Genomic DNA, 20,497 nt, shown 5'->3' with positions numbered 1-20,497 from the left:
GGATCAGTGCTGGGAACTCATGCATACGCACACACGCACACACACACACACACAGCATATGCTACATGGAATTACAGTCACTTAAGAGACACTGCAGCAACTTACAGATGCATAGGTGGCCCGTTTATAATCATCAAGCGCAATGTTACACTGAGCCAACAGATCATATTATAATAAAAGTAAATACCACTAGGCAGACAATCTGCCGTTACACAACTATTCCTATACCATTAACCCAAAGGGAATCTAAAGAGAGAAAGAAAGAGCGGCTAAGAGGGGTCAGGGGAGCCATTGTGCAATCTGAAGAAATGGGCCTTCTGATAGCATCAGAAGATGGGTAGCGTTTCTGGCGTGTGTTTCAAAAATAATCATGTGCTTTATTGAGCATGAATGTTGACTTCTCGAATGTACTTGGCTTCTTTCATTTTGGTTTTAAATGCCATTTCATTTTTCGTGCAGTGTCTTCATCTTCTGTTCCGATGGCACAATCCTGAAATAAGGCATAAGTTTTGATTAACCAAGGCAGAGAACCAAAGATAATTTTTTCAAAAAAATTTAACTCCCACATTCCTCAAATTAGCATAAAAAGAGCTTGCTATTAATGCGGCAGTGTATGTATTATTTTTTTAAGCATGTGATGTTTCTGTGATACGCGGTTAGTTGGCTAAACTATCCTGAAAACCTAGCGGTGCAGCGCAGTGCTGTGAAAATAATTGCTGCTGTTAAACCCCGAGGAGACTGCAGACCACGGCGAGGTGCCCTGAGTCTGCGGGGCTGAGATGAAAGGCTCTTGCGGTGGCCGGGTACAGCATGTGCGAGGCATGAGGAGGTTTCGGTTTCTCCCCCAGCTGCTCGGGGCTCCCAGCCAGAGCCGCACAGCTGCATGCGTTCCCAGCATTGATCTGCTCTGGCTTGGCCCGGCGAGCCAGTGCTACATCAGCAAATACGACACGGAATACACTCTTACTTCCCAGGAAGACAAATCGCAGGCTCTGTCTATCAGAGTGTGGGGCGACCCCGGATCGAGGTGTGGCCTGTTTGATAATTTCTCTTACGTTTCAAAGTCTCTCAGTGCTTTTGGAAAACTTCAAAGCAGGCCTTCGAAAGCACAGGCTATGCCAACGCTCATTTAAAGATTACCGTCTTTTATAGTATAAACGCTTATTACTGTAGATACTGTGTCTTTTGAATTACTATCTTTTTTTATATTGTGAAGACACACTGTATTCATTTCTGTCTCTCTAAATACTAAATAGTAGCTGTATCCATTTTTATGTGTGGAATATGATCCTGGGTGAATGAGAGGACAATGTAACGAATTACCAATTCATGCTACAATCATGCAAAGTACAAGATATTAAGTACAATATTTTATCGCAAACTTAGTAAGTGTCCTCCTTTGTGATTTTTATTTTTGGCAGAATTTAGAAATAACACCAATACCAGTCACTCATCAGCATGCCTGTATCACTTAACAACAAAAAAATAAATAAAAAAACAGTGAAGTGCATTAGAATTTCCCTGTAGGTTAATCTGGTGTGAAATTAAATCTGCATTGCAGAATGAGAATTGTGCCTGCCTTTTCTTCAAAGTTTTAGTGTCTTTCATCTGTCATAGAATATTAATGTAGAAGGCATCTCTAGCGAGGGCTGACATTGATTGAGTTGCACTGATCTCTTGGAACTCATCGGCAATGCTACCATATGGGTCGTTGAATTATTGGCTACCTCTTGCTGTGAATTAGAGCCTCAAATATTATTAAGCCCTAAGTACCGGAATGAGTGTCTAGGCCCCCTGATGTCTGCGGTAGAGCGCTGAGCATTGTGGGACAAGAGAGGACTGAAGAATCACTATTTTATTGTAGTACAAAGCTCTCCTAGATGTCAGAGCCATTAACCTTGAAATAATATTAAATTAAAGACTGAAGACTGAGAATGAACTTAATTTATCATCAGTCTGGCATGTTTTTCATTTCCTTTTTAGCATCAAGCCTCATCCATAAATGGTGGATAAATATAGCTTTCCCTGATTGGATCAGAATGATGCCTCCAGCTGTCATAAGGATCTGGGTAGCATGGCTTCCTCAGTCAATTCAAATGCACTATATTTATATAGACAGACATATGTGAAACATTGCCAAAGCTATAATGAAGCACAGATACATAATGACTGCTCAGAACAAAAGAAAGAATATGTATTCAATTCAATATTTAATCCATCTGCCAGAAAGCATATGTGCATATACATTCTGACATATGTGGGTTTTATATAGTACAATGTCACATCAAAAGAAAAATATTAAAATGTTTAAAATATTCATGCATGAAACATCAATAATGTAGCTAAATATTAATAAGGAGTAGCATATAGTATAATCTAAAATGATTAAAAATTAAAATATTAACAAATGACCCTTTAATTGACATTATATATAGACTATGAAAAACACCTACGGAACCAGTCCAGCTGAGGTAACGGATGAATCATGAAATGAGCCGTTGTCCAATCACTACCAAGACTGCTTGTGAGTTCTTATGTTTTCCCTCCAGTCTTTAGTTGCCATTAGTGCCTTTTGAGTCACTGCTTCACAAACCGTACCCGCAACCACACATGCAGGGCGCGCTGCAGCTGAAGCGCACATGCTCCTCTGATGCACCCTCCTGTGAGCCAGTCACTGTTTTCCACATGACACCAGAGCCAGGATTGATTGGAAGAGAGGCACATCTTTTCGCTGATGACTGATAACTTGCTTGCACCTGGTGGGAGGAATTAGCTTAAGTGGTAACTTGAGGAACCCCGGTGACGTATATACACCCACCAAAACCACTTACTTTTTGGGCCTCGCAAAAACAAGATTAGTCTATTGCTGAACACGCTAGGGGCCACTAGTTTCTTAAGTAAGAGCAGGGTTGACCTATAGCCTAATTAAAAAAAAAAAGATTTTGTCTCCTCTGTAAGTTTTAAGTGTTGTGTCATAGGTAACATATAGTTGCTGTGCCCAAGGATAACATGAATCTCTCCTCAGTCTCATTTTCAGTTTTGAGGACAGCCATTGGCTGCGAGATTAATGATCCAGCGGAACACAGAGCGCTAAGCCTGGGTGAGCTCACATGCTGCAGTTGGTGACTTAGGTCTGTTTGGCGAAAGCTTTAAGTAGCGGAGGGTGGACACTTGTCTGAAAGGCTCATTAACTATTACGCTTCTTCGTTTTTTTCCCCCTGGATTTCTTTTCTGAACCCGCACATCTCTTTCACTGCTGACTTTGGCTCTAGGTGTCGGCTGCGGATGAAAAGAATGTTCAGGGGTGGGAGGAAGTTTAAATGTGATATGCTAGAAGTTCCTGTTGGCTGTTTTTACGATATGACCTCTACTGTTACCCTGCATATTTGCATGCAGAACAAAATGGCAGTTTGTCTTTGAATAAATAAGTACAGCTGCTTGTTCTGTTATTACTGGTCTGCCTTGTTTAACAGCTATTGAAGGTACACATATTCAGTTCTCTCCAAAATCCATCTCTAAAGGGAAATATCATGTGATTACTTGCTTGGTTTTTTATTTTCAAATACAGTGAAACAAACATGAATTACTAATGATTTATTTATTGATTCACACTCATACAGAGCAACTTCACATAGGCTATAAAACCTGAATGTAGAATATAACCCACACACAAGTATAAGTATAAGTACAGCTAAAGGGACTGAGCACCTGATTAGCACCTGAATGCACTATACAAGATTTATGGATATGGATTGATCAGCTGAATCTACACACATTCAGGGAGCCAAGGTATGGTCTGAAAAGATGGGGTTTCATATGGTGCCAAAGCTAAACAACAGTTCTGACTGTTGCTGGTTGCTCTTCCCACCACTGGGGGCACCAAGAAGAAAAGAGGCATGTTTCAGATTTTGTCATTACAACGGAGATGAACTATCAGACATCTTGAGTTTATTAAGCATGGAATTCATGCAAGGGTATAAGGTCTGTAAATGGACTGAAGGTAAGGAACCATTAATTTCAAGGGGAGTAAATGTGCTGTAAGTAACCATAAGTAACTTGCGTCAATCGGTTAAAAAATTTTTTTGCATGGCTGAAATCTCTAAAATGTTTATAGGTCGTGACTCTTCTCTGCCTTTTCGTGCCTTAAAATACTCCTTCCCCAACATTTAAGTGTTTATATGAAGGGCTATTTAAACCCAAAGGACAGCTGGTTGACCTCCGCCCTTGGCTGTCCGTGTATGTGGGTTTTTCAACCCGACCCTTTGAATGAACGCGGCGATGAAGCTGCACTCTCTCAAACTGTTCTGTGTATCCTGGCAGTGAGTGATGGCTGTTCACCGGGTCCAGTCCCCAGGAAGCACAGAACCAGGCGGGAATTCTGCTCCGACAGCTTAAAATAACAGCTTTAGCAGAGGGAGGTGGGGGCCCCCGTTCATGTTTTGCCGCTCCAACTTTGACCCCGTCTCCCAAGGCCCCTTCTTCCCCGAGCTGGGACTTCTCCTGCGTTTGATCAGCGGCTTCAACCCCGGGCCCCACGCATCTCCCGACGGTCTCCTGCCCCTCTCTGGTATACAGGGGAAAGATTTTCTTTTCTTTTTTTGGGATTTTCTCAAACTCTAACAAAAGCTAATGCAGCCTTGTTGATTTTCCCCTATCCTTCCCTCAATTGTTCGCCCATTACGAGCAGGCCGGTTGTTGAAAGGAAGATGACAGCTTGAGATGCATGCCGAACAAAAGACAGAAGTAGCGCCGGGGGTCTTCCCAACCCTACTGCCATGCTGTGTTCTCCTCTCAACCGTCGATAACATCAGATGTTTTTGTGCCCCCACTTTATAAACCTCAATTCCTTCCCTTGCTAATTTTTGAGTGCATTCTGGACACTGCAATTTGCTGTTGAGCCGGACTCTGGTGGCTCAGATAAACCCTTTTAAGTCTCGGGTCATCCAAAATGCCTGCCTTCTCTGTCAGAGACAGGCAGATTACCTCTGTTTGCTTGTTTAGGAAAGTGTTATTTTGTGGCCACATAGTTTTTGCTAGAAGATTGGCTGGTGTTTATGGGAGCCAGCCTAGTATACAAGATTGTAGGGTGTCTTCCGCTAGTGAACGCAACAGAACAAGGTGTAGAAGGTGGAGATTGTGGCTCAGCAAAGGCCCTCGTTAGTTGGGAGGTTAACGAGAGAGCGGAGAGCGGGCACTGCCCACTGGCACAATAAGTGAGCCAAGAAGGGAACATGGCCATGTGCTAATTTAGGTTAATTTAAGATAAGAACTATGGGTGAACCGCCTCACACAGGGTGCATTTCTGATAATAGACAGCTACGGTAGGGAGCAGCGGTGGGCCAAATGCGCTCAGACTGAATTCTTCCCAAACCTCATTTAAGTGAAAATATCATGTCGGATTTGCTTCATTTCTGTGGGATCTGTTTTTCTTAGAAATTATGTAAGTTTGGATTTCACAAAAAAAGATGACAAGTGGGAAGTATTTTCTTTGTGCATTTGAGAGGCCCAGAAACGGTGGATCTCGTTGCTTTTTAGTGAAACGGGTCATTTTAACTTGAAGGCTATGAGAGTGATGGGAAGCTAATATAACCCAAATTGTATCCGGCTGGGTGGTGCGCCATGTTTCAGTGTGTGGCGGGTTCCACTGTCTGGTATCGAATCCACATTTGTCCCAGTCCCAGCAGTGGCTAGCATGACTGGCCATATTGTGTTTCCCAGAGAGGGAGGATCCATTTGGCAAAATGATTCATGTCTTTGCGCACCAGCGACCCCCTCTGGTTGGCCAAGCACCTACTGTCCAACCCTGCAAAAGCTGCACATGTTGCAGTGATGAGATCAGCTCATGAATGCAATTTTTCATTCTAAATTTATAGAAAAAGGAAAAAATCTGGTTAATCAAGTGCCCACAGTCTGCTTGCTCAAGCTGCACATTAGGTAACTTCTGCACTGCGGTGGCTGACTGCACATATTTTGAAGGAGAGCACATGCATGTATACACTTTATCAATGTGTTGGGAAAGAGTGCAACTTGTGAATATGATTGAGCATTCCAATTTAGGAGGGAGAAAAAGGAGAAACACACACGCACGCATGTACGCACGCGCGCACACACACGCACAGACATGATTCGCTTATCAACATTTTCTATGTTTTCTTACATGAAATAAAATATTGAAGAAATCTGTTCAGCTGGGAAGGAGAAAAGCACAATGCATATGATGGGATAGGAAGGAAACAAACCGATGGAAAGGGCATCCGCCCTAGACACATTTAAAAACACTCCTGCTAAGTCTTATAGACGGATCTGACCCATTTTTCTGGGTCATTCTGAAATGGTGACATTGGGAAATGAGTTTTAAAACACAGGAAAGAACAAGATACGAGGCCATCGCCGCATGATTGTTTTGCCAGATGTTTAACCGAGTGTCTCCGCTGAGGTCACTCGTATCGTAGAGCAGGGATGCACAGGTCCAGTCCCGATGGACAGGAATCCTGCACACCTTAAGAGTCATCTTTACATTAAAAAATGGTTCATGCCTGAAACTGTGTTCATAAAGAGTATGTCATCACGATTATGAATGCTGATCTTGGATCAGTTTTGCCGTTTAGTTCATTATGTAAAAGGTTACGATATGGACATATGGAAATCTTATCGTTAAATCAATCTACTATGGTGAGATTCTGTATGAATGTGGGGCCTGGTGGGTTGGCCCTGGTCACAGGGAAACTCTGGGCCAATGTGGGTGGAATCCCTGAAATAACTCAAGTGATATGCTCTGCTTCACTAAAGAACTAGATCATCCCCTGTTCACGCTGAGAGGAATGCAGTTAGCCTGTCTGAGCAAAGCTGGACTGAGCTGTGGTCTGATTCATTCAGACAGAGCCATAGGCAGTTATACGTAGCATTTATTTTTGTCGCTACATAACAACAAATAAACATTATCTATATCATATATCTATATCAAAATAAAAAGGTTATAGATATGAGAAAAAAAACTTTTATAAATGTATTTCTATTTGGAAAATGACAGTGAACTTAGAAAAACCAGTAGACCTACTTGAGAGTGAGGCTGAAGTGGTACATTAGTTTTGTGTGAAGAAAAAGTCTCTTATTGCAGCCGAAGGCTTGTAGTCATGTCATTCACCTGTCATTCTATGATGGTTTCGTTTTATGAAAAGGAACGGGGTTATTGCATTCTCAGCCCTGCCTTCTATCCATCAATAATTAAGAATTAGCTTAAAAAGAATGCTGACCCTAATCAAAACTTATAGGCTTGCGTCTTACATTCTCCCTCATTTGTGGCATTGAAGACCCCTCCACAAATAAACAATCACAAAAAAAGAAACATCTTTATTAATTTGTTATGTGGGACGCTGTGAAAGAATCATGTTTCCCACAATGACTTCTGTGGACTAGACAGTGAGTCATAAATAATATATTGCTTTATTATTCCTGACCCGAATGACACATTTTGTTTATTTTTTTTGGTGTTTGATCGTGCTGCTCTTCACCCTCTTCCCTCCGCTGCGATCATTACCATAACAAAAGGAATTTATTCACTGAAGATGGTTAGCAGCACTTTACAGAAAGACCGTCTCCCTTGATGGTTTACAAAAATATACAAAATCTGCATGTCTGCTGCATGGCTGATGTGTCATGCTGCTCTTGGAATGCACAATTTAAATTATTCATCAAAGTGAGAGGAACCTACAGTGCGATGCAAAACATGCAGAATGGAAAAGGTATGGAGAGGTCTACTTTGCAATATTAGAGATGAGATTAATGTAAATATGCAATCACTCCACTGGTTGTACGTTGCAAGCCTAGAGATTTAAATAAATTCTAGTTTTCTGTGTGTTCTCACTTCTATATATTCTCAGATAATTTGGCATTTGGTCAGACCCAGGATAGCAATATTTTTTACAGTTTGATGCTGGCAGGTTTTTAAATGTTTGGCAGATTAATCTTTTCATTTATGCATCTCCAGTCTTGATATGTAAACAACTCAGAAAATATATGTTTCTGGGACTGTTCTAACATCATTCAGGTATTTTTTATTTTCATCACAGACATTCTTATCCAACATTCATATCTTGCATTTTTGTATATTTTCAAATCAATACAGTTGGATTACATGCTAATACAGAAATGAGTCATGTACGGGTTACCTGTTAACCTGTTATGCCTGTCATTCCTGATCCAATTGTCATACGTGCCAATAACCTAATGAACACATACACACACACACACACACAGTGCAATACATAAATATTGTATTTGAACAGTGACACAATTTTTGCTTTTATAGGTCTGTACTCCAACACATTGGATTTCAAATTAAGTAATGAATATGAGGTCCAAATGCAGACTGTAAACTTTACTTTGTGGGTACTTGCATCCATATTGGTAAACCGTGTAGGCATTGCAGCCCTTTTTACACACAGTTCTCCCATTTCCAAAGTGAACTGAGTTAAAGCAGGGCATCATTGTTAGCGCTGAGAGTGGAGTGTCTTTAGGTTTGTGTCTTCACACAGCGTTGGAGAATTCAGCCTTTTTTTATACCCTGATTAGCTTCACATTCTTTCATTCCTGGCTCTGACGGATCTGTAGAATCTGTAGACATGAGTTTTATGCCTGGTGATGAACACAGTTCACAGCATGAGGGGTCTTTGTGAGGTACAAAAGCAGCAGATCTGAGATATGCCTGGATCTGCCCTTCTTCTGATAAAATGCCATGTGTGACAATGCACCGAAAGCACTCCATTCCTATGACATTTCGGGTAATTAGAAGAGTGGTAGAGAAAGAATTGTTAGATTTTACGTAATTTTTAGATGCTGCTATAAAAGTTTGACATAATGTTTTTGAAAATGTAATTTATTTAAATATTTAACACATTTTTGTTGTGAAGTAACATATGCATTCTTTTTTTACCAAGGTATCGCCTTGTAGTTCAAATATGCAGTCATGATATGCATCTCAGATCTATCATAAAGGGCCTCCTGTCCTCATGCAAGCTAAGCACTCTCTGTATTTCAGAGGTTTTCTGTGTAGTCAGTGTCATGTGACTGCATCAACCTGAACTTCTGCCCAGTCTGAGTCACTTGTTATCTGATTTTTTTTCACTTTATTTTTGCTTCATTACTGGCCCTCCAGGATTAAAATAGCCTAGTCGCACCTAGTGTCAGCGCACCATTCTTTAGAAAATCACAAGTTTTTACACGTCTCTTTCTCAGTTTCACTGAGAGCATGACTCAGGTCTTGTAAACATCTCTGACATGGGCAAGCCTTGACTAGGCTCCTCGCTGATATGCCGGTATTGTGCTACTGAACACATATTGTATGGCTTTGCTATTTTGACACAGGTATTTTTAAAACTTATATTCCGACAAATAATAAAAAAGTAAAGATTTAATTTAATTCAAGCAAATGATTTACCTAACCTGGTATGTACCAGGAATATAGGCAGCTGAAGTATTATGCTCACAATAATGCAAGAGGGTTCAATGCCTTGGACTGCTTGTTAGACTAATGCGAATCCAGCATAACAATACTGAAAATGCTCCATCCTCCCTGATATAATATCCAGCTACAAATGTACCGAATTAAGATAAACCATTTCATTGCTATTCAATCTGAACTGTTCTTGCACTTAAATTTAACTGCTTCATGAGGAATTTGCATTATACCCAACCCTGGGTCATAGACAGAGCAAGAGCATACATTTCCCCATATAACTGTGCAATTTAAATGTTTATTATCATTACTATATCCCGACTGCAAGCCGCACTTTCAATTATGGTAAAGAATGGCCAAATGAATTTCTTTGATCAGATACGTATTCTTGCAGTGCAGGGTTTAAGAAAAATAAGATCATAATGCTGTAGAAAACTGCCACATGAGGACACAAGTGTAGCAGGGAAGGTCGAGTATTTAGAGGGCTACAAAACAATGTATATCAATGAGATGACAGGCCACAGGAAGCTAAGAGGAAATATATACCTGGGTGTACCTGAACATAAATTACAGCTCATCTTTATTGCAGCTATCAAATAATTTAATACAGATAGATTTGCGTGCACACACATTCACGCACGCACACACACACACACACACACACACACACACACACACACACAATGACCTTGGGAGCAGGGCCTTACTCAGTATCCTGTGGAGTCTTTAAATAAATAATCAGCCTGGTGAACTGAATTCACGTTCTAAGTGCCTGGCTGCTGGCTGACAGCACAGGGACAGAGACAGGGACAATAAGCTGGAGCTCTCGCACAGACAAACTCAAGCTTGATTGTCACGGACACACGTTTTGAAAGATTAAGCAAAATTTAAATGTTCCCTATAAATTACGTTTTTTTTTTTTTTTTTTTGCAGGCTGTCACCCTGCTGCCAAAATTTCAACCACATCAGACACTCAATTAGACTAATATGGAAGATATCCCAATTTGTTGCCGGAAAGTGTCAAGCTATTCAGCTCTGACTGATTTAAGCCAGCTGTCGATGTGCCTTCTGTTGCTTTTTTTATCTAACGAAGCTTGCGTATCTCCTGTCTTGCCTTTGTTGAAATTTGTTTTAAAATGCTATATTTTACCACAGAATAAAGAAGCTCATTTTGTGATTAGGAGTTTAATATCATAATATTGTCTAATATTAATTAATAGGTTCTCTTTGTGGGTATAGTTAATGTACACAATCTGCACTGTATCTTGACTCAAAGATATGTGAGATTATTCATATCAAGCAAATATATTTGGGGTATGTAACAAAGTCACTATCTGTATCTGTTCAGCTATCAGAATGATCTGTGTCTGTATCTGAATCTGGATAGAAACCAAGGAGCAGAGCTTAACCAGGAAGTGTCTGGAAAATATAGTTTTTTTCTGACTCAATTTTTACCTTTGCCAAGGAAGTTATGTTATGTTGTTCCATCATTTGTCTGTCCATCCATGACAGACATGTCTGGAAAAGCAATGGCCGGATTGGCATGAAATTTGCTGTGGACATTCATGTTCGCTTGAGGAAGAAACCTTAGCCTATTCTTAGCTTACCTTTACGCAGTTACTATACAGGAATGGTAAATAGCCAGAGGGTGTGCTGGCTATGAGTATTTGTTTCTTAAATATTTGTTACAGAAGAGCTTTGAAATAAGTGAATTCTAATGACATTTTAAATGAAAATGACAGGAGAGGGGAGGAATGAGAAGAAAGGAAATATGTTGGTTTCTATCACTGGTTCATGCAGTCAAAAAATTAGTTATGAATAAGACTGGATGTTTGTTCATGAAAATATTGGCTAAAGTCACGGAGCAGTCATGACAAAGTTGTTGAAAATCACAAAAAAACTGAAAAAGAGGCAGAGCATGCAGTATATATATATATATATATATATATAAACATTCATTTATTAAATTAACCAATAGATCTCATGCACAGCAGTGGGAAATTATATTAAAATAACATGTGCAACTGTATTAGCAGCAACAAGTGCCAGAGGTGGAAAGTCCAGGGGTCACAATGTAAAAGTCATATGATTCTTCTACCCATGAATTTAACAAACTGATTTCACCAATTTGTTCTACCTCCTGGCTGAAGAATTGCACTATCAAATTGAGGTGATTGGAATAGTGGGGATAACTTTTACAAAACAAAAATCAGTGGGCAGCTCCTGCTACTGACAAATCCGAGTAAAATTAATTGAGAGGCAGGTGCATTTAATCGCTTCAGTCTCTCTCTCTCTCTCTCTCTCTCTCTCTCTATATATATATATATATATATATATATATTACCAGTGATCCATTTGTAAATGAAGATTGAATGCAATAATTCAAGTTTGACATTAAAATGGTGCATTATGCTCGAAACTTATTTCATAGCCTTATGGCTTATAGCTCTGCTTTATTGATTTATAGCAGTGATTCTACTGCCTTCGCTTGTCTATATGAAGATTTGGATTTTCTTTTAGTGTTTAGAATAGTTTGAATTTATTATCTTTTTTATGCTGAATTCCTTTTCCTAAGACTAATCAGTTCTCAACATCAAAGTTGCACACAGTTTTAATTTTAAAAGCATTGAGAGCCTACCCTTTTTTGCAAACAATATCCCCAAAAGGTCTTAATTACTTTTTGTGAGTCTACAGCCATTGCCAGCTGCAAAAATCACTCTGAAATGTGGAGATGAAAGTGTCTCATTAGCGACTATGCCATCAGTGCTGTGCAATGAATTCAAAGAAACAGTTTATCTTTCACCGAGGAATGCCAGGTATTATCTTTTATGTTGTTTGGGTCTAACAGTTTGGATTCCCAGATTTTTTCTTTTGCGTTGCTTCTCTCATCGGAGTGTGACTGATTAAAAGTGCCTCTAAAATCACCTCATCACTCCACACTTTGCCACAAGGTGACACGCTGCTATTAGTGAAACGTGCAGTCGTGTCCTTTACAGATTACCATTCATAGGTGGTCCCAGGTATATAAATCAAAGGTTCCTGCAAAAAGCTCAGTTTGAAATTGGATGCAAATCCCAGCATCCTTCCTAAACTTGGCTGAGGGCCATGATGACAGGATATTTGCTACTTTACTTCCACATCAGTTCCAAACTACTGGATTTTCCCAATCATTCCTTCAGGCCTGGATTTAATCAATGTCTGTCCTTACTGTGACTCACAGTTAATTGCAAGTTTTGGCTTTTTTTTTTCCTCGCACACATTTGGCAAGTTTAGCATTCAACAAAATGAACTCACTGAGCAGTGTTTGTGAAGAAAAAATAGAAGAAGTAAGAACTTTATCAGTAAGTCAACAATAAGGCCACATATCGATTGAATCCAGGCTGTGACCTCTTAGTTTTTACACAATTATTGATACATCACATCTTCATTCCATTCAGTCTCTGCTCAGTATGAGCTGCTAAGCATAAAATATTCGGTAATCTGATTGGTTAAGCCAAAGTGGATAGAAGCACAAACCGGCGCCATGGGCCCTCAGGATTTGAGTTAGTTAGACAGCCCTGCTGGAGAGTCATGGGAGGTCTGCACTTCTCCTGCACCGAGACCCCACAGCCGATTGGGCGGATCGATGTGGCGAGAGACTGCGGTGTGTCAGGCCCCGTGGACGGGCGCTGATGAAGGAGGAGCTCTGCGCATGCCATGAGAACTCAGCGGGGGGGGGGGGGGGGAGAGGAGGTCAGCGGCGTGCCAGCAGACAGCTAGGAGGGAACTGATGCGATTGAAGTGGGGCTCCTGTCACGCCTACAGCTTCTCAAGGCTCCGCAGGTGGCCTGGGGGGGTTTGAGACAGAGAGCTGGTTTAAGGACATGATCGGGGATTACGGTCCTTTTAAAAGCACTTTGGGCCAGATGCCAGTTTCTGTTTTAAAGGCCACCTAGGGCTGTTTTCTGAAACGCAGTCTGAAGTACGTGTAATCAGAGCTCAAAATGAATTTGGAGGGAAGAAATGCATATTTGACAATAAACCACAGGGGAAAATATTGAGTGGTGTAACCTAGTGCACGCACTCTGCTGCTGGTATTGATCATTTATATGCACTTGGTGCTTTCAGCTGGCTGTTCCTTTTGGATTCATTATCCTCAATGTGCCTGTAACACTTAAATGGTGATATAAAATCTATATCCTCGGAATATATTTAAATAAAACGCAAAATATTTGCGCCGAGTATATTACAAAATATGTTCATTGGCAGCCTTTTCACTGCTAATAATATTCAATGTGATGCAGTTTTTACTCTATTTTATTTTAGCGGTTAATTTATTGTGGGTGCCATAACATCATGTAGTTTGCAGAACCTTCTCCTGCCTTTATCCAGCAATTCTGTATGTTAACAGAATGTACTTCAGAGGGAAGGTATTCCTTATTAGCCCTGCGTTCATGTTGCTGAATGGTGTGGCATTAAACTGTCAGGACTATTTACGCTGTAAGCAGGTTGTATTTTCCACATTATCATGCATGCAGAAGAGGCTATCAATTTTGCAGATTAAACTATATATGCTAATGGTTACTTCAAAGAGAGCCCTATCCTGGAACTTTATGCGGCTCTAGTGACACAACAACATTTTGAGGGCTTCATGTATCTATATAAAAGATTACAAATATTAAAAAGTAAGAACTGCATCACTTGCTTTAGCATGCTATGCAGGTGTGGCCATTCCTTATCACTAGCCAGCTCTGTTTCATTCTCTGCATGGTGTAGCCTGTTACTGGAAAGAGGGATAGTCTACACCTGTGCCTTACTCCAAACCAAAGTTTCCTGAATTTTCAAGGTTGGTCCTTCTTCCTCCTGTTTGAATTTGGAAGGGGACCCGCTACACTCGAACAGATGTACTTTTGCCTTTTTTGATTACACTGTGGCTCTTTACAACCCTTTGGAAAGGGCTTCTTTGTAGTTTACAGCTGCAGAAATGCAGTCTCCAATTTACCATGCACAAAACCCACAATGAAGGCCTGGCCAGATGGAATCCCAGAGGAGGAGTTACACTGCATAATAGCAGCCTGCGACAGCCCCACATGTGAACTTCAGAGGAAACAAAGCTTTGTTTTATTTGTGCTATTATTCCAGAGTCCCCGTGGATATACCCCATTTCATTTTCGCACTCTGTGTGCTCTAAAATGCCGATACAGATGTGGAGCTCGCATTTGTAACCCATAGGACTTGAGGTGGACATCTCCCATAAAGTTATGTGATGAAGTTCACCTGACTAAGCAATTAAGGTGTGGCTGAAAAATAACAGGTTATATTAGCTACGGCATGTCTAATTAGTGTTATTATGTTCAAGCTTTTTAATACAAAAGGGATCCTTACCCAGGTACCTCCAGTAACAACAAATCTAAAAGAAATTTGGCCAAGGGTGCACACAGACCTCATGTATGAACAAATAGTGCCTGTGTTGTGCTTACACCAACATTTAAACTTCACAAACTTGAGAATATGCAACATTTTAACATATAGATTAGACAGGGGTTCCTGACATTCTCTCTACATACATAATGTGGCAGAGGATTCAGAAAAAGAAAAATAAAGTTGTTTGAGGGTTTTCACAGCAATTTTATTTGACACAGAATTATTGGCACCTCAATGTTTTGCATTCTGTAACCATCTTATATTCGGATAACATGTAGGCTGGCTGTGTAATGGGGGTGTCTGTGTTTACAGTGACAGCTCTCATTCTTCCCTACTTTTCAGAAGAAATAATTTGAGGAAGGCATCAGTTTTCAGGGGTCATTACATTTTGTATTTTCTACATCAACAACATATATTCCCTCTTCACAAATGACTGTGACATATAAATTATATGTAGTGTCTTGATTTATTTAAATCATTTCAATGATTTAGAGAATGTATTGTCAAAAAGTTGCCATGGAAACGGTAACAATAGCATCTATTTCCCCATCTTTAAATAAAAAAATAGACACACACACGCACACATGCACACACACATACACACACGTGTTCAGTTCTCTGGCTTTTCTGTGAGGTTCTTGTGAATTTGTTGATGGCTGTTTGTGACAGTCTTTAAAATGGTCATGCATGGTAATGTTGGGCAAGTGGGGCTGAAGTATGGATTTTAGAAAAGTGTAAAGCACATAAACGGAACAGTACACACATTAAATACCCATGTATTAGAACCTGTTCTGTTTCCCTTTCAGTGCGCGACAGGTACTTTAGCCACCTATTGCCTCGGTGTGCGCCACGGAGAGCTCAAAGCTAAGCCGGTCTAAGTGCTCTGCTTCTCTTTGTTCTCGCCGGTGCGCGAGGAACAATTTAGCACTCAAACTAAAAATTGCCACACCATAAAAACGCACGCTGTGATTCGAGACACGTGAACGTGCAACGATGTTGTGTTTCAGACGGAGGGGGGCCGCGGCGCGAACGTGGAAACGTGAATGGGTGGATGACGCTTGTGAGTGGGTGAGTCACTGCGCTCTCTTCCTCTGCAGACTGCACATAAAAAAGGGCTTTGATGCCAATTTAGCTCTTTAACAAAGGCTTTGTTTTTTTTGCAGTGGGACGGGAGCCGTCAAAACAGGAAAGCTCGCAAACAGCTGGCCGTATCTAAAAAAGCCCTGACACATCTTCAGGGGCTTTTAATTGCAAGCCGCCGCCTCCCTCGCTCCACATGTTTTCTGGGGCATCCGGCCTTGCAACCCCTCTCTGTGATGAGGATCAAAGTGGCGGAGGCGTGACTTAAAACCCTGCTCCTTCCTTCCCTTTCTTCCTTTTTTGGACAGGGCCTGGGACTGCATTTTGAAGAGAAGTCCTGCTGTATATCCCTTTTCCCCTTTTATATATCTATGTTCTCCACATGCAGTTAGTCTAATAGTGGGGCAAATAATGTGATACTGAACATCACTATATAATCAGGACTTGTTTTTAAAGATCCTTTTTAGCAGGGACACCAGTTAAAAAATAACCAATTCTGCTTTACTGAGAGGTTTCATGCATTATTTGTGCTTGCTTGAAAGATATTCTTATGCAGGATAATTTGCTCATCTTATATTTATATATTTTTAAATCCAGATATACTGGTGGGTTTTACTGGTAGTACTGAAGCTGAAAGAAAATCGGAAACATTGTTATGTTTTTGTGGTGTTCATTAAGTATACAATTGAGCTCTCAAGTTCATCTTTCAAGTCTAGAACCTGACCTTCCTGCTGTAGATGATGATGCAAGCAGACTTTACTAGCAACCCAAGCTTTCCTTTTCAGTGAATGAGTGATATAAAACTACCTCTATACTGAAAGGTAGAGCAGACCATTTCCCCACAAGATTTGTCTCTAGTCCCATTCTATATATATTACATATACATACGCTAGTTGCATGTATATCTAATATCTAGCCTTGGGCTTCCCCCTCACTGTACACTGCCTGTTTAAAATACACAAAATAATGTGACCTAGTTACATGGGTGCTCGCTCTACGTCTGGGTGTCTTACCAAAAAGCAGGGATTTACTGTACTTTTTTTTTACGGAGGAAGGTTGGGTTAGGTAAAGCAGAGTGTGTGTCCTGAGCACGCTGGGTCTTTCTGGGTGGCACTGCTTTGTGAGAAGGGCGGCATTATCTTTCGTGTTTACCTCAGCGAGAGGAACTGCTTGTCAGAGCTCTCTGCCAGCACGGAAGACGGGGACCGGAGGAGAAGCCCCGGGTTCCGTGGCCCGAGTCCCCCGCTTCCTCCCTCACGGAGACATATGCGCTCCTGTTGACATGGATTAGCGGGGGAGATGCTATCAGGCCACACATGGAACAAGGTCTTTACTGTCCACAGTGAGCCAGGGAAGGGAAGAGGGCTTTATCTGTTTGTTTTCCTCTTCCCTTCCCTATTTTAAAGATCCGTGGCTGTGGCATGAGTACAACTCTGTGTGGTTTCGTGGTATCGTGATACTGTGGAAACTATGGCAACCACATGCTGCAGGTTTGCTTGGTTCAGTGGGTGTCAGTGCATGTATGTGTAAAAGAGAAAAAGAAAAAAAAAAGAAGAGAAGAGATATCCGCTGAAGCTTTAAAATAACGTTGCCCGATCCTGAGGTCCTTTCAATTACTCTAGGAAAGATGAGGAAATAAATTTCATTCATGGGACAGCACCACGAGGAGATATGGACGAGAGAAAGGATGCAGAGAGGAACAGTGCCACTCACTGGCATGATGGAGGCTTCTACAGCCACTTCTGATTCAATTAGTCTGGCTATTCATGGCTTAATGAGGAACCCATAGCATGCCGCATGTGCTAATTCACTGACTAATCACCTAATTGTTCTTAGCAATTGGAGGTAATTTAGTTAGAGGCTTTTGTTTTTGCTGTCTTTTGTGTGAGCACAGTGCACAATGTATGTATCTTAGGGAGAGAAAAATGGAAATAGAAACCAGTCCTGGAGTGGTGGCTAATATATGTGTAATAGCACTACACATGTGCTGTGGGAAGCATTATGAACATTGTCACGTTTATATTTTCATTATATTTGCTGTGGGGTTAGCTGTAACGTAACACACACACACACACACTGTTCCTGCTGACCTGTCAAGTTTTTTACTCGTTTTGTACTCCCAGCATTTGCAAGGCCATACATTACTCTGAGAAGGTCTGGTTGTCCTTGTCTTAAGTATTGGTAAGGAAGCAGGCATGTACTGACAATGTATCTAATCAACAAATTGTTTTAAATCACTTGAGTATAAATAATTGGATCATAACAAAAAGCGAAACAGTGGCAACCATATCAAGGATGATGCAACATGTTGAAAATATGAACTGTTCTTTACAGTAGTTAACTTAATTTATAATAAACTGGCATGACTTACTGGGTGATGCAATGTAATGTGAAAGTACATTATGAACCCAATGCAAAATGACATTAAATGCATTATGCATTTATACCACAGACTGCTGTATCTATGATGTCTTACAGAACTGACATTCATGACATTATTAATTTATACAAATGTATTATGTGGGGGGGGGGGGGGGGGGGGGGTTGGCTTTATTTCTGCCTGTAAGGGGATGTTGTTGGGGAGGGATGCAGCATGCATACATTTCCACCAATGATTAGGGGGAAGGCAGCATGGCTAATGTTTTACTGACCAACTGCTGCTTGTCCCCAAGGCCTGTGTTAATCTGGATGGCTTTGGTTCACCGCTGTTATGCCGTGCATGGCTACTGTACATGAGTGTAACAGAATTAAATGTGCGCGCTGATCTGCTGTATCATGTCCGGTGGGTGGCCCAGAGCTCTGCTTGACTGCTTTTGTTCTAAGAAATTATGTCATGTAAAAAGCAAGCCGTTTGGGGGGAGGGGTGATAAAAGACCTTGGACTCTAATCCAGTAGCTTGCTGGTTCAGTTCCCAGGCAGGGAACTTGGTTTTTATTCAGCTGTATAAATTAGTAATATGTACATTTTACACATGTAAATTGCTCTGCATAAGGATGTCTACTATGCATATTAGCACCAAATAACATAAGCCCTTATCATGGGAAATTTAGAATTTTAATGTTTCATGATGGTGCGGCTAAGGGCCAGACTGCAAGGTAAATGGAGGATCAAGCTGTAGTGAACAGCTGTGTGTTTCAAAGGCTCTTGGGTGTGTCTACCTGCTGTTTTTCTATGGCCCCTCATGTATTTCTTACTGAACTGCACTACAATGACAAGTATTCATGCTGCATATCAACGTAAAATGAATGTATTTATTTATTTATTTATTTATTTATTTATTTAAATAAAAAATGAAAGTTGCATACTATTGTCTTGCTTTCTGCCTGTTACCATTATTGTTTTCAAGTTATCCTAAAGGTTATGACTGAGAGTTCACCCCTTCTCACTCAGTGCACTAATTAGATGAATAATATGCATGCAAGTAATAGTAATGAGGCTCAAACATATGGACACTGCACATTTCACAGGAATGTTTAATGCATGCATTAGAGAATGTGAACCTACAGTACAGCACAGTACATATAAAATCACAACATTGTATAATACATTACAAAATATGCATACATGTGTATACATGAAACAGGGCCATAGTAGAAATATATGGTAGTAGGATGTGCACTTTATCAAGGAAGCTTCATCAGTATCTCTGTCAGGAGTACATAATAAGTGTATTATCAGAGCCAGCTACTTATTAGGAGATATGACCCACCGATGCATAAACAAGCCAATAGCTCTCTGTTTATTGTTTACATTCCATAGACTCACACAGAGCCAGATGTGCGTGATCTGAATCCAAATATTACAAATATGAAAATGAAAGAAGCATTGTGTTGGTAACAAATAAGCATTGTGTTGCTGGAAACTGGTGTCTGTTTGCTGAATGGTATCTGATGGGAGATAAATACTGACATATGACAAACAGCACAATATCATTAGTTGGCACAATAGCAGAGGTAATACACACAATGCCTGTAACCACAATTCAGTCACAAACAAACAGGGCGGGAAAAAAAAATTGCTACAAAATTTAAAAGCACAGTAAAAATGCATTCAGAAAAACGTAGATCAATGTATCCTTGAAATAGAACTAAAGCAACAAATAGTGGAAAAGATTAATTTCAATGAGAGAACAACAATTTTGTCTCTGATGGTGCCTTTTTTGCCTTTCTGATTGTGATCATCCAAACTGTCTGCAGCATCTTTAGGTTTCTCATGTCCTCTCTTTGAGAACCTAAGCCTGTGTCACAGTCTCGCAGACAGACAGTTGCTTACAGTCTGGAGTGTAGCCATCTCTCTCAGGCAATTCCAGAGGCCGGAGCTGAACCTCATTGGGCAGTTCCCTTCCACAATCCTGCAGCTGACCCATTAACTAAATTCACAAGTGAGGATGGATTTGCGCCACCTGATTGGCTCCCTGCTTCACATGAACAAACGGCACGGTGTTCTCCGTTTCCCCACTTGTTCTTATGCACCACCTCTGCCAATCCCCAGACTGTTGGAAGGTTTTTTTTTTCTTTTTTTGGAGATGGGGGCGGGAGTCGGGAGCAAGAGGACAGGAAG

General features: G+C 40.7%; 1 long non-coding RNA gene across 2 annotated transcripts in view; it reads left to right on the top strand.

The window, feature by feature from the left end:
- LOC135261480 (uncharacterized) overlaps nucleotides 1–19,239 on the top strand; it is a 52,633-nt gene extending 33,394 nt beyond the window's left edge. For both annotated transcript variants that reach the window (XR_010331960.1, XR_010331958.1), the window contains 2 exons: nucleotides 15,865–15,925; nucleotides 16,021–19,239. This is a non-coding gene — a long non-coding RNA (uncharacterized LOC135261480). The remainder of the gene's footprint in view (nucleotides 1–15,864; nucleotides 15,926–16,020) is intronic.
- The last annotated feature ends 1,258 nt before the right edge of the window (nucleotides 19,240–20,497 follow it).

The sequence above is a fragment of the Anguilla rostrata genome, chromosome 8 (genome assembly GCF_018555375.3).
Source record: "Anguilla rostrata isolate EN2019 chromosome 8, ASM1855537v3, whole genome shotgun sequence".
Taxonomy (NCBI): Eukaryota; Metazoa; Chordata; class Actinopteri; order Anguilliformes; family Anguillidae; genus Anguilla; species Anguilla rostrata.
This window is presented reverse-complemented; position numbering and strand designations above follow the sequence as displayed.